This window comes from Mustela erminea, chromosome 1, assembly GCF_009829155.1.
Source record: "Mustela erminea isolate mMusErm1 chromosome 1, mMusErm1.Pri, whole genome shotgun sequence".
In the NCBI taxonomy this organism is placed as follows: Eukaryota; Metazoa; Chordata; class Mammalia; order Carnivora; family Mustelidae; genus Mustela; species Mustela erminea.
This window is the reverse complement of record NC_045614.1, coordinates 166,003,445-166,017,548: the sequence shown is the minus strand read 5'-3', so window position 1 is coordinate 166,017,548 and position 14,104 is coordinate 166,003,445. Positions and strand designations below refer to the sequence as shown.

General features: G+C 37.5%; 1 long non-coding RNA gene across 5 annotated transcripts in view; it reads right to left on the bottom strand.

Moving 5' to 3' along the window:
• The window catches only part of LOC116594617, a 192,114-nt gene extending 185,227 nt beyond the window's left edge, over nucleotides 1-6,887 (bottom strand). For 3 of the 5 annotated variants that reach the window (XR_004287345.1, XR_004287339.1, XR_004287327.1), the window contains exon 1: nucleotides 6,652-6,887. This is a non-coding gene — a long non-coding RNA (uncharacterized LOC116594617). The remainder of the gene's footprint in view (nucleotides 1-6,651) is intronic. The other 2 variants (XR_004287350.1, XR_004287333.1) reach the window with 2 other exon arrangements.
• Nucleotides 6,888-14,104: the final 7,217 nt, after the last annotated feature.

Below are 14,104 nucleotides of genomic sequence, written 5' to 3'. Positions count from 1 at the left end.
TCTGAAACCAACAATACATTATATGTTAATTAATTTAAATTAAATCAAAAGATAATAAAATTAAAAGTAATCTTAAAATAATAATAAAATTTCCCAAGTAGTTTACTGTTTTCAGAACTATGCTAGAAGGAATGCAAATATAGGAAAAGTTTAAGATATGGTCCTTGCCTTTTAAGATCATATAACCTACTCCAGAAGACAAGAATCATACAGTGATATAATAATGAACATTATGAGACAGAATATAATTAGGTGCTAAATTGTGTAGTACAGATTGTAAGTACTCCAGGAGGTCATAAAAATGTCTAACGTCCTGTAGAAATGAATAATGGGTCAGGAAATCTTTACTCACTGCCCACTTGTAGGAGCAAGCAGAGAAACCTATAAAATGGAATGAAGGCTTTTAAAATATCTATTATATTTTAATTTTACATGCAATATACCTCCTCTACCAAACAGTCCTTTTCTTAACTTTTTTTTTCCAAATTTGCTTTTTTCTCAGCCTGTTTACAAGTAATTAGAAAATGCCTCAAAGGAAAATAAATAAATGTGCCAACCACCATTTGAAAGAATGTGTAAATTACCGTGAAACAGTGGTATTCAATGAAAAATTAGTAAATTCAAGCTTCATAAAAATAAACCTTTTATTGAAAGCCTGACTTGTTCAAAGCCAAGAAGAAATAGCTGTATGAATTCCCCTCCTTCCCACATGAGGGTTAATGAGATCCAAGGACAATTTTATTCATTTAGCTTCAGAATTCAGACCATCTGTTTTAAAATGGGAATTTCACATCCCTCTGCATGACACAGATCAAAACAGACAGGGATTTTGTTTCTATAAGGACTCAAACTGTGAGTGTGTATCTTTTTGTTCTGGCCAACCTCACACGTTAAAAGTTGCGTGACTATGTAGCGGAAGCAGTGAGCTGAAGAAGCAAGGCATTAAATTCTATTTCCTAGGCTGCCAGTGACTATAATCTCTCCTCACTTTCTTCATCCCTTCTCCCTGAGTAGCAATCAAACATATTCTACTCCATCAGAACTGAGTAAATAGAGGGGTATCTGGTATTTCGCCTCACCTATCAGCACCATGTGAATACTGGCACATCTTGCAGGTAGTTGGGGTAATACACCGCTACATATCTATACTTTGTGGTTTAAAACCACCATTTTGTTTCACTCATGATTTTGTAAATCAGAAATTTAGGAAGGCTCAGCTTGGTGGTTCATCTCACTGACCTGGTGCCAGCTGGTAGCTGAGGCCAGAGGATCAATATTCAAGAAGGTTCTCTCACTTAACTGCCTTGTAAAGCTGTGGTTCTTCATGCTCACTCCGGTGCACAAGTGCATGCACCTGCGCGATGTCTCCCCCCACTCCCTCTCTCTAGCTCTCTCTCAACAGATGGTGTATCATCCTCCAAAAAGGGTGACAACTAGAGCAAGGCAAGAAAAGGTGCCTTGGCCACAACATTTAAGGAGGCAAGTTCCCAAGTGCAGCCTCTGTACTTGTTCAACCCTAAGACTGAATGCTTCCTTAAAATGAAAGCTCCCAAAGTGCAAAATTTATAAACTTGTCTTCCCATTACTCCTGGAACACCATAACATCCTTCTAATTAATATCACCCCCTCTAAACCTCATCTTCCGTTCAGTACATTGAAGCAGATTGCCCGTTAGCGGACCTTCCTGCAATAACTCGCATTAGTACCCTCGTTTAAAGTTTCCAGTGGTCCCCCTGGCTTATAAGTAAAACCCTTACTCTTTAACCTATCATTAAAGTGTTCCCTGATTTGGTGCCATCTCACTTGTTTTTGGTTGAACTGTATCCCCCCAAAAAATATATTCAAATCCTACCCCTCCCATACGTAAATGTGACCTTATTTGGAAGTAGGGCCATTACAGACATAAGAAAATAAAGATGAGGTCTGGATCGTTGGGCTTGTACCCAGTGACTGCTGTCTTTATACGAAAAAGGAAAGAGATCTAGACACAAAGACACAGAGGAGACACAGGAAAGTAGGCCATATGAAAAGACAAAAAGAGAATGAGTGATGCATCCACAAGCCAAAGAATGCCAAAGACTTCCACAAGCCACCAAAGCTAGGAAGAAGCCAGGAAGGAATCTTCCCTGAAGCCTTCAGAAGGAAAATGGCCCTGCCAAAACTTGATTTCAGACTTCTGGCGCCTTGACCATAACACAACAAATTTCTGCTGTTTTAGGCTACAAAGTTTGTGTTAACTTATTATGGAAGACCTAGGAAATTGGTTCAATTCTACCCCCAGCGCTTCCTAACATGCCCCCTTTATTTAGGCAGAGGTTTCTTCCCTGTCCCTAATCTGCGAATCAATTACATCTGTCTCTGTTCTTAACCTCCATTAAAAGGACAAAGCAGAGGAGCGTACATACTTATATATTGTAGCTGACTTATAGCTGGCATGTTCTGGTACTCTGCCAGTTAGGGCTACTAGTCCCAAACCTGAGTCAGAGCACGTTTGGCATAGAGTTGCACACATGGGTTAACTTTAAAAATAAAATGTTGAGAGGATATTAAGTTTTCTTAATAAATGCTTAAAGTTAGAAGCAAAACAATTCTATCCCTGTCATGTTCTCTGTCCATCAAAAAGGAAAAGAGAATGTTTAAGTGAGAACTAATTTATAGAAAGAGATAATGCAAAGCTATAGAAGCCCTCCCTTGGCTATTTACCTCTTAGCTGTCAAAAATGTATGAATTACAGTGATTTTAATCACCTGGACCAAAAATGACTTATAAGTGGTAATTCAATAATCTGGAGCTTAAGCAAGGTTGCCCTCATTATTGCTCCCATTTCAGTTGTTGGAAAAAGTGTATTAAAAGCTCCTCAAGGAATTAGGGATGTCATTTATCCTTTTTCAAAAACGACCTTACAGGGTAACATGAGCAAAATAAATACAATTCTTTTTAATGTGGTAGGGAAAGGACATCTTATAAGCACATAGTGATCACTCACTTGTGAATAAAATTCATGCCAGAGATTGGAGGGACAGTATCAGGAATGTAGGAAGTGATCGCCGGGCTGGAGCCCTGAATACCCCGGTGGGTACTACATCTATAAGGGAAGTAGACAACCTGGAAGGTATTCAGGTGAGAGAGCAAGACGGAAAAGAGGCTTAAGGAAAAGTAGCAGAATGCAGTGGTGCTTAAATTGAAGGGTATATATATATAGTAAAGAATCAAACTTAGTTTTTGTGCCCCAAAGTGTAACACTAATGCAAACAAATGAAAATTATAAGAGGACAAATTTTGAATTGTCATAAAACAAATTTCAAAAATCAATTTAGTAATTATGAATAGTCCCTGGAAATGTTCATGCAAGGATATGTAACTTTTCACAATAGTGACTTATTTATCTTTATAGCCCTAGCGCATACCACAATTACTTCCATGTAGTAAGTGACTAACACACATTTGATAAAGAGAAATTCCAATGGTCTCATCTAAACCTAGGATTCCAGTATTTTAGGATTCTATAGAAGCTCAACCATGAGGCAGTCACTAGTAGGTCACATAGTCATAAGTTTCCTTATGTTGGATATGAATCCCTCAATAAAATAAAAACGAATCCCAAACACCTGTTAAGAATATTTTTGGTAGTACCATGCAGTAATTAAGTGTAAAATGTGAAACACTTAACAAATTCAAAGATTCAAATAAATTATTTACATAAACACTTACCCTCTTATTCAAGAAAAAAGTGACCTGCAATTTATCAAATCTTAAGCACAGACATTACCCTCAGTGTTTTCAGTCATTCCAAAACATTTATTGAACATTAACTGTGTGCCTGGCATGTCTAGTACTTTCAAACAATTTAGCGAGGTAAGTATTAATATCTTCACTTGAAGGCCAAGAGAGTTATGTAAATTGTCCAAGTTCAGGCTGCTACTAGCCCATATAAAGCATTTGTGCAAATTTTTAAAAAGCAAGGTACCTCTTTCTCAAGACATTTTACTTCCATTTGTCAGAACATGTGTCACAATGTACGAATTTTACTAGAGCAAGAAACTTTACTGTCCCCTACCATAAAACTAACACATAAATATTCAAATTGATAATATCTATTAAATAAATAGTGTACATTTTGGATAGGTTTCTTTGTGCAGTACGCAATCTACTCAACAGTAAATGACAATTTTGTATGAGCTCTGATAAATGAAGCACAAGGAGTATTACCCCAAAGTACTCCATTAACTCTCAACCTAAATGAGAATGATCAAGAACTCACATGAATTAAATAACCCTCCGGCTGCATAGGACTACTGCCTCCTTTTGGCATTGTTTCATTCTCCAAGCACTCATAAAATGTATTTACGTGGATGTAAACCCACTGAATACATAGAAAACAACTAATGCTGAAGGGATAAGGCTTCTCAGAGAGACCACCATCAGCATCTTCCAGACAAGAGTTGCTTCTCCAAAGCCTATTTTTACCTAAAAGGCAAATTGGAAAATATTCTTAAGATTAGTATAAAATAGGGATGTCTGGGTGACTCAGTCAGCTAAGCATCTGCCTTTGGTTCAGGTCATGATCCCAGGGTCTTGGGGTTAATGCTGGCATTGGGCTCCTTGCTCAGCAGGGAGTTTGCTGCTCCCCCTGCTTGTGCTCCCTCAATCTCTCTCTCCAACAAATAAAATCTTTTTAAAAATATATACCTAAAAAAAGATCAGTACAAAATAACTGCTCTCACATCAACAAACACTCAGTCTAAACCTGCAGATCTTAATTATTACAAAAATTACTTGAATTAGATTTCATTAAGATATCAAGTGTCGGGTGCCTGGGTGGTTCAGTGGGTTAAGCCGCTGCCTTCGGCTCAGGTCATGATCTCAGGGTCCTGGGATCGAGTTCCGCATCGGGCTCTCTGCTCAGCAGGGAGCCTGCTTCCTCCTCTCTCTCTCTCTGCCTGCCTCTCTGCCTACTTGTGATCTCTCTCTGTCAAATAAATAAATAAAATCTTAAAAAAAAAAAAAGATATCAAGTGTCTCAGATCAATATTCAGGCAAGTTCTAGAAGGAAGATATTTAGATAACAAAGGCTCTTATAAAAAGATTTTGCCTTTTTCTAGGGAAAGATATCTCACAGTATGAAATGGCCTGAATACCCAATGAAAACAAAAATTCCTCAGAAAAAGCAGTGTGTGTTTATGTGGTGTTTTATTTTCCAAAACACCCTTTTTGGGTCTCTATTGGGTTTTGTATTACATACTGAGAACACAGTGATGATCAAATTCAGACCATGTGCTCCCCTCATTCCAGAAGGCGCAATTAATGTAAAAAAGGAGTGTGATAGGTGCTACCATAGAAATCTAGAGATTTCTAGATTAGTGATTTCTAGTGTGATAGGCCCACTTGTTCTGTTCTCCGTACATGATTTCTTAGAATTTAGGTAAACAAATCTTACAAAAATATAAGTAAGATTTAACATTCACTTAAAAACACTAATCTGCCTTCAGCTCAGGTCATGATCTCAGGGTCTTGGGATCAAGCCCCGCATCGGGCTCTCTGCTCCACAGGGAGCCTGCTTCCTCCTCTCTCTCTCTGCCTACCTCTCTGTCTCTGGTGATCTCTGTCTGTCAAATAAATAAATAAAATCTTTAAAAAAAAAAAACACTAATCACTACCATCATACCTGGCACACAGTAAATATGTAATAGATGTGGAATGAATAAATAGATGGGACTTCCTAGCTAACAAATTAGAGTCAACGGTAAGCAAACATCCACATCAATTATAAAAGAAGTGTTCATGAATACAAAATATTTTTAAATAGCCAGAAGCCTAAGGCAATTTGAATTGAGAAAGGCCATTTAAATACAAACCTCATACTGACCGGCTTAAAACATACATAAATTATTTGTGAGGTCTCTTACGGCTATTTAATGATATATTTTCAGCACCTCCGTAGCACATTTATTTTTATTTGCGAAGTCATGTGGACTTTCCCCCCCCCCCAACTCCCAACCAGATCTATCACTCTGGCTTTGGCAAGAGTAATCAATTATAAGGAGCTCTAATAATTCCCATTGTTTTCAGCCACCCAGAGAAGATCTGGGTTTAAAAGCAAAGAGAGGCAGAGGAGGATTTCTTGGTGTCCAGAGGGTATCAATACCCCGAATTTCAACTTTTCAAGTGGATAATGAGAGATGAAGGTTTGTAGCTTCAACAATTTTAACCACGTTTACTAACCAAGCCTCTCCAGAGATATTTTACCGAACCAGAAACAAAACGCTACAGACAGTATGCACTTTCTCTTCTAGTTCTGTGCTTTAAAGTTTTTTTTTGTTTTTTGTTTTTTTTAACTTCGTCTCCCATTCTAGTATAAATAACCCGAGGATGGGAAGGCGGTCTGTGCCGGTCTGCCTCATGAGCACCTGCCCGGCATCATACCTCAATGAAGCATTTCTTAAAAGGCTCTGGGGTGACTGTCCTAGAATCTCACACAGGAAACTCAGAAGTTGGCACTTTTTTAAAAATACTCTTGGGCAATGTCTGATGAGAAGAATCACAAAACTCTAGAATTCAAAGAGGACTTAGCACTGTTTAAAATACGGTTGTCAGCGATTTTTTTTTTTAAGTCTGTGAGTTTCTTCCACCCTAATTCCCACCACCACTTACCAGAAAACAGTTCCGAAGTTTCTAGAAGGAGTCTACGGAACTGTAGAAGAGGAAGAAAGGAGGTCCTACCCAAAGCGCAAACTCACACCTTCACTGGGGTGCGTCTTCGCCCTTGGCCTTTTCCGCTTCCGGTTCCCTCTCGCCCCTGCGGCTCCTCGGTTGGCGCTTGCGCAGAGGACCCGGCCCAGGGGCCTAAATGGGCCCCTGCAGAACCCCAGTTGTCTAAAGTCCCTGAGAGAATAATGGGGCACGTCACCATCACCGATGCCGGAAAGAGACATTTGTGTCTTGCTTTGTTCTTTTCTTAAGCTCCAAATTAGGCTTCCTATATCCAGTATGGACTTTTATTCCTGAATTTTGGCCCAACTCCTCAGGCTTGACCTACTGGCCTCAAAAATACGAGGCAGTTGCATTGCCTCTCTACCTCCTTGTAACTATAGTAATCGGTTATGTACTCTTAATTAGAATAAACACGAGTAACTACTCACTCAGTTCCATTCATGGAATCACAGATAACTATGCTAAAAATCAACAACAGACGAGACACCAGAGAGAGGCCACCCAGCATCAAGAGATAGTCCTATTAGTCATTTGTGTAGCGGAAGAATTATGCACCAAAAGGAATAGTATGTCGCCTAACGCCAAGCATGTATTGTAAGTTTTTGACATAATAATTTTAACTGTAATTATTTTGACCAGTCTCTTATTAATACCCAGTATTGAAATTGTGTGTTTGAATTATTATATATATATTTCTATTTGTATATATAATATAGAAATATTATATAGAAATATATAAATATAATATATATTATATTTATATATAAATATTATATATATGTAAAACTTCTCTTAGATTAAGTCCCATTCATATTATAAACATTCTCAAATATTAGTCATTAACAGGCAGAATAAATAAAATATTGCATTACCATTGGGAAATGTATGTAACTACCCCATACCACACTTGCAAAGAAGATCCATTCCTCAGCAACTCGATGAAATTCTGGAACCAAAAAAAAAAGAAAGAAAGAAAAAAATTTGGAACCATTTATGCCTACAGTTTTGTTTTATATTGGTATTCAATACAGTTTATGTAGAACAATTAAATAGGAACAGACAATTTGAATTGCACAATTAAGGTGGCAAAAAGCAGGTTCCAAAATACTGAGAACTTTGTATACTGAAAGACTGATAAGTTAGTTCTTGATTCAAAAAGAGAAATAACTAAGTATGAATTTCTTTTTGAAAAATAGGTATTATGTTTGCTCTCTAGGTCTGATGAATAAATACACGTTTCTACCATATCTTCAGAAGGTGTGTATGTGCAGGTTTTGTAAGGAACTACACAGAAACATTAAAAATCCTTGTATATATTAGCAACAGAAGAAAATCATAAAAGAGGTGCAGACCTTTCTGCCTATGGGTCCTCTCCCCACGCTATAATAAAAGCACATTTTAGGGCGCCTGAGTGGTGCAGTCGATTAAGCCTTCATCTCTTGGTTTTGGCACAGGTCGTGATCTCTGGATTGTGGGATCCAGCCCCACACAGGACTCTGCACTCAGTGTGGAGTCTGCTACATTTTCACTCTCCCTTTCCCTCTGCCCCTCCCATTGCACTCTGGCTTGCAGTGTCTCTCTGTCTCTCTCTCTCTCAAATAAATAAGTAAATCTTTAAAAAAAAAAAAAAAAAAAAAAAGAGAGAGAGAGAGAGAAAAGCACCAAATTTTTTTTTTTTTTTTTTTTTTTTTTTTTACAAATCATTAAAAGAGAGGTTTCCTCGGTACTTATAGGGTGGAATTTTTGTGTTCCTCTAGCTTTTTTCATTAAAAAAGTTTCTCACTACCCCCACAAGTTTGGATACAAATAAATATTCCTAATACTTCCTTCCAGGTCTATATAAATTTCCCCCAACTTCACTCCTCTCCTCTATTGAAATCAAATGTACATCTGGTTTACACAGACACAGCAATAGTGCTAGGCAACTAGTAAGTACTCACATTCATTCAACAGATATTTATTGTAAATATACACCAACATTGTATTACGTGCTGATGTACTAAGGAGTACAAAAATACATAAAAAAAAAAATCCAGCACTCCTGGTTTATAATTTAAACAAATAAAAAGAATACAAATACAAATAAAAGTGAACAGTAAAGAGGAGAAGGAATGGAATGGGATAAAATGAAATAAAATGCTAAAATGAAAAGGAATAAGAAAATTATTTTTTACTTTCGTCTTCTTACATAATTATCATGCCTATAATACTATAAAAAGCTTAAGAACATAGTCTATCCTATTTTTTGTAATATCTTTAACACCTGCCACAGTTGAGAATATAAATTTAAGTGAGTAAATAAATAAATAAATAAATAGTAAGGTGTTACACAAGAGAAACAGAAAATGCTATGAGTACTAAAAAAAACACTGTGAATAAACCACTCAAGCATTAACGAATCAGCTTACTAATTGTTACTGAACTAAATTATGTAAATGTTTTCTCCAATTCTTATTTCTTGAAATCCATCATTTATGCCTTTGAAGTGGGGACTGAGGTTTTAGAAGTGACATTCATATTGATCTTTAGAGCAAAAACTAAATCTTTCAGGGGTAGTTCAGGCTGGATTGTTCAGTTTATCCTAACAGGATGTAATTTTGTATATAAGTATGCATGTAGTTTTCTAAATATTAAAATATTCTTTTTAATCATATTCCTCATGGAGAAATTGTCTGAACAAAAACCAAATGCTGAAGCAAGGCCCCAAGCTTCTAAGCTGTTTTAACTGAGTGAGAGGGAATCCTGACACCTTATTACCCAATTCTACTGGAAACCCTGGCATGCAGGAATTAGCAGCCCATAGGCTCTACAGGTCTGAAACTTCGAACAGGTTTGAAACACGGAACAGAGTGCCAGAGGTCTGAAACCTGACTTTAAAAAAAAAGAGAAAAGGGGTTACATAAAACCCCATGCTCAAACACGCACATCTGACTTCCACCCAGGATATAGCCCTGACCTCTTTAGAAATTGCAGAGTAAGCCAAGAAATCAGCTCCAAGGATTATGTGCTCTGCTTTGCTTCAGGAGCCCCAATTTACATCCTAATGGTTCCGAGGAGTTTCCATGACCAAACCTAAGAACAAAAGGCAAGAGACCTGAAGGCTCACAAGTGACGCATGCTGGCTACTCTGGACACAGGCCAGTTTGTACCCCACTCTCTGAGGAATGCAAACGGTATGTTCAGGATTGAACTGCTTTCTCCTTGTTGTACATAAATTATTCATTACCCCCTCCTTTTGTACATTTTGTCCTCTATCTTCTCTGTGTTCGCCCTGCTTTCACTTTTCCGGTTTTTCTCTAAGCTACCTCAATTGCCTTGGGCTCTGCTCCCCTCAGAAACTTAAATAGAAAACCAGATTTATTAGCTAAAAAACGGAGTCAAAATTTTATTTTCAACATATGAGAGAGCAGGGGGGGAAAAAGCTGTTTTGTGATGTCTTTGATACTCAGCTTTTCAGAAAGCAGTTGCTTAAATTACTGTTTTAAATCTTTGAACTATGTGTCCTAACATTCAGTGATTGCACGCTAACATTGCACTAAAACATAGAATGTTATGGAAACTCATTTCTGTAAGTCAGTGCCTCCACATGAACAGCAGGGGGCAATAGCATACCAAGAATGGTGGAACCGGTCCCAGGCTCTCAGAAACACGGTTGAATTGCTGCACTGGGTCTGTGCACAACCCCACGATGATCTCAGCTCTCTGATGAAGTCTTTTGTTTTGTGTCCTATCTTACAATGCTCTGTTCAGTCTTCTGTATGAGTTGTGACTTATTCAGACAGCATTTCGCTGTGACAGTTTAGCTTAAGGAAGAGAAAGGTGAAAGAGAAAGAAAAAGAGGAAAGAGGAAGGGGAAAATTAAAATGCGGCCAACTGAAACACATAGACAAGGAAGAAGTAATCCTACGTGTACTTAAAGTTTGTCCCTTCTGTGTTCCCATCCACTTGAATCCTTAACACTGTTTTTCTGGATGGCAGGCTACTATAATTCCCCACTTCCCTCACCCCATACCACACACCCATTTCATTCTACCACCTCTGCCATACAGTTTTCTGTTAAAACAACAGATGTCTTTATAAAAAGGAAAAAAAAAAAAAAAGAACCTGTTTTAAGCCAAATACTTGACTTTTGAAAAGAATTCAGAAAACTCCTATGTCATGTTCTGGCCTTTAGTCAAACTTCCCAGTATAGAATTTTAACGTTTTTAGGCTTTCTGAATATTTTCAGTCAAGATACATTACACTGATATGTTTCAATAAAAATTCTTTCCCTGTAAATTCATACCTTCAGATAAATTGTGAAAAGCCATAGTTGTGAAGTGATATCTGATGTGTTTGGGATGGAAACTAAAATATTAGAGATTTTTAAAAGATTTTATTTATTTATTTGAAAGAGAGACAGTGGGAGCAGGGAGAGGAGGAGGAGGAGAGGCAGAGGGAGAACCAGACTCCCGGCTGAGCAGAGAGCCCTGCGTGGGGCTTGATCCCAGAACCCCAGGATCATGACCTAAGCCAAAGGCAGATGTTTTACTGAGCCATCCAGGTGGCCCATAAAATATTAGAGATATTAAAATTATACTCAAGGATTATTCCCATTACACTAGGCAGGTGTTTAGTAATCTAGTTCTCAAAGTCAGCAGGGATGAAAGTACTTTCATGCATAAATTGAGTTGTACCCCAAAATATAATTCTCACAAGCCTGGCTTCCTCTTCTACCTAGGCTGGAATACCCAGAGTTATGAACGTATTCCTATTGAGTTATTGATTTATGACCGTGGACTGGCAGCAGTAATATTATTTTAACATCTTGCACGAAAATTCCTCTCGGAGGGGTTGCCTTGTTACCTCTCTGACTGACAGGGCCCTATCTGATCCTCTTTGATTTGTCCCGGCTGGCCTATCTCCTACGTCCTGCATACCCCACTCTAGCCTCCCCAGCCTCTTTGCTGTTCTGGGAAAACATACCAGGTAGTCCTGTGCCTGGGGGCCTTTGCTCCAGCTGTTTTCTCTCATCAGGATAAATCTTACCTCACTTATCCAAATGACTCATTCCTTCACCGACTTCAAGAGTTGTGCAAAAGTCACCTTTCCAATGAGGCCTTCTCTGACCACCTATTTAAAATGGAATATTGCCCTCATCCCTTCTCCTTTATTTTCCTCAAGAGCACTTAGCATCATCAAGTATGCTATATGTTACATATATAAATAAAATATGAGATGAGATATCTGAGACCAAACACATCAACCATTAGAGGGCTTGCCTCTGCTATTAGGACAAAGAAAGTTGGTTGATTCCAAAACAATACCCAACTCTACACTTCACTTAAAAGACAAAGACATGCCTAAAATAAAATAATTCAGAAATGCTAAGGAAGAAAGGATGGGCAATGGTATACCAAGAAAATGCAAATAAAAAGAGAGAACTGCAATTTTGAAATCCAAACAACTAGAGTTCAGTCCAAAACCATGACTGAAACAAAGAGCACCTGATAATGCTAAAGGCTACAATTCACAGTGAAAATAAAATATTTATGAAAGATATGTAACAAATAATACAGCAGCTTCTTTCATATAGCAGAAACTACAAAAGATTCAAAGAAAATAGAAACACATAAATAATAGCAAAGTTTTGTACACTTCTCTTAGTCCAAGACAAAAAAAAAATTACAATAATTGACTCTTCACATATAATAAACACATGTATACCTAAAATAATTAAGTAAAGAAAAATACAAATATTATGCATCAACAATACCATAAAAGTAAAAATTCAATTTATCCAAAGGATACAAAAATGCAGATTCAAAGGGGGTACATATTCCCCAATGTTTATAGCAGCATTATCAAATATATATATAGATATCTCAGCCATCAAAAAATGATATCTTTCCATTTCAATGACATGTATGGAGCTAGAGTGCATTTTTTTTTAAAGATTTTATTTATATTTATTTATTTGACAGAGAAAAAAGCAAGAGAGCACAAGTAAGGGGAGCAGCAGAGGGAGAGGGAGAAGCAGACACCCCTGCTGAGCCCGATGCAGGGCTCAATCTCAGAACCCTGGGATCATGACCTGAGCTGAAGGCAGACACTCAAACCACTGAGCCACCAAGATGCCCCAAGATCTAAAGTGTATTGTGCTAAAGTGAAATAAGTCAGTAAGAAAAAGACAAACACCATACAATCTCACTCTTACGTGGAATTTAAGAAAGCAAATGAACATATGGGAAGGGGGTAAAGGGAAAAAAAAGAAAAATACCATAAGAGACTCTTGGCAATGGAGAACAAACTGAGAATTGATGGAGGGAGGTGGGTGGGAGATGGACTAGATGGGTGATGAGTATTAAAGAAGACACTTCTGATGAGCTCTGGGTGTTGCATGTAAGTGATGAATCACTGAATTCTACTCCCTAAACCAACATTGCACTGTATGTTCACTAACTAAAATTTAAATTTTAAAAAAAGGGGCACCTGGGTGACTCAGTGGGTTAAGCCTCTGCCTTCGGCTCAGGTCATGATCTCAGGGTCCTGGGATCGAGCCCCACATGGGGCTCTCTGCTCAGCAGGGAGGCTGTTTCCCCCCTCTCTCTCTCTCTGCCTGCTTCTCTGCCTACTTGTGATCTCTCTTTTTCTCTCTCTTTCTGTCAAATAAATAAATAAAATGTTAAAAAAAAAATCCATCACTATCAAAACATTAAGAAAGACTTCCCATCTTGAAATTTTAAATTTTTCTACTAAACATAGCCTGGATTAAAAGGAAATACCAATTGATACAGAGAATTTTTAGAAAAAAAAACCTAATGAAGGGGCGCTTGGGTGGCTCAGTCCATTGGGCATCTACCTTTGGCTCCCGTCATGATTTCAGGGTCTTAGGATCCAACTCAATGTCCTGCTCCCTGCTCAGTGGGGAGTCTGCTTCTCCCTCTCCTTCTGCCCCTCCACCTCCACCTCCACTCTCTCCTCTTTCTCTCTCTCAAATAAAAAAATAAAATCTTTTTAAAAAATAATGAAAATATGGCATCAGAGTCTGCAAGATAATGTTGACTGTTTATAATAAAATTCATAGATTTAAATATTTATATCAATAAAAATGAGACAAATAAGTGAGTGAGACATCACACTCAAAAAGTTAGAAATACTTAAGTCTTGTTTGGGGGTTTGCTTTTTTTTCCAATTTGGATTTAATTTTTTTTTAATTAACCTAGATTAGAAAACAACCTGAAAAAACTAAACCTAGTTGCATTAAACTACATTTAGCACTTTTATAATTAGCTATAATATTGGTACTGTTATTTTGAAATTATATATTATAGGAAAAAGTAAGTAATTTTGTTAATATTATTAGGTATCATGTGTTTCAGCAGAAAAGTGATGTAATATAAAATCAAATCGG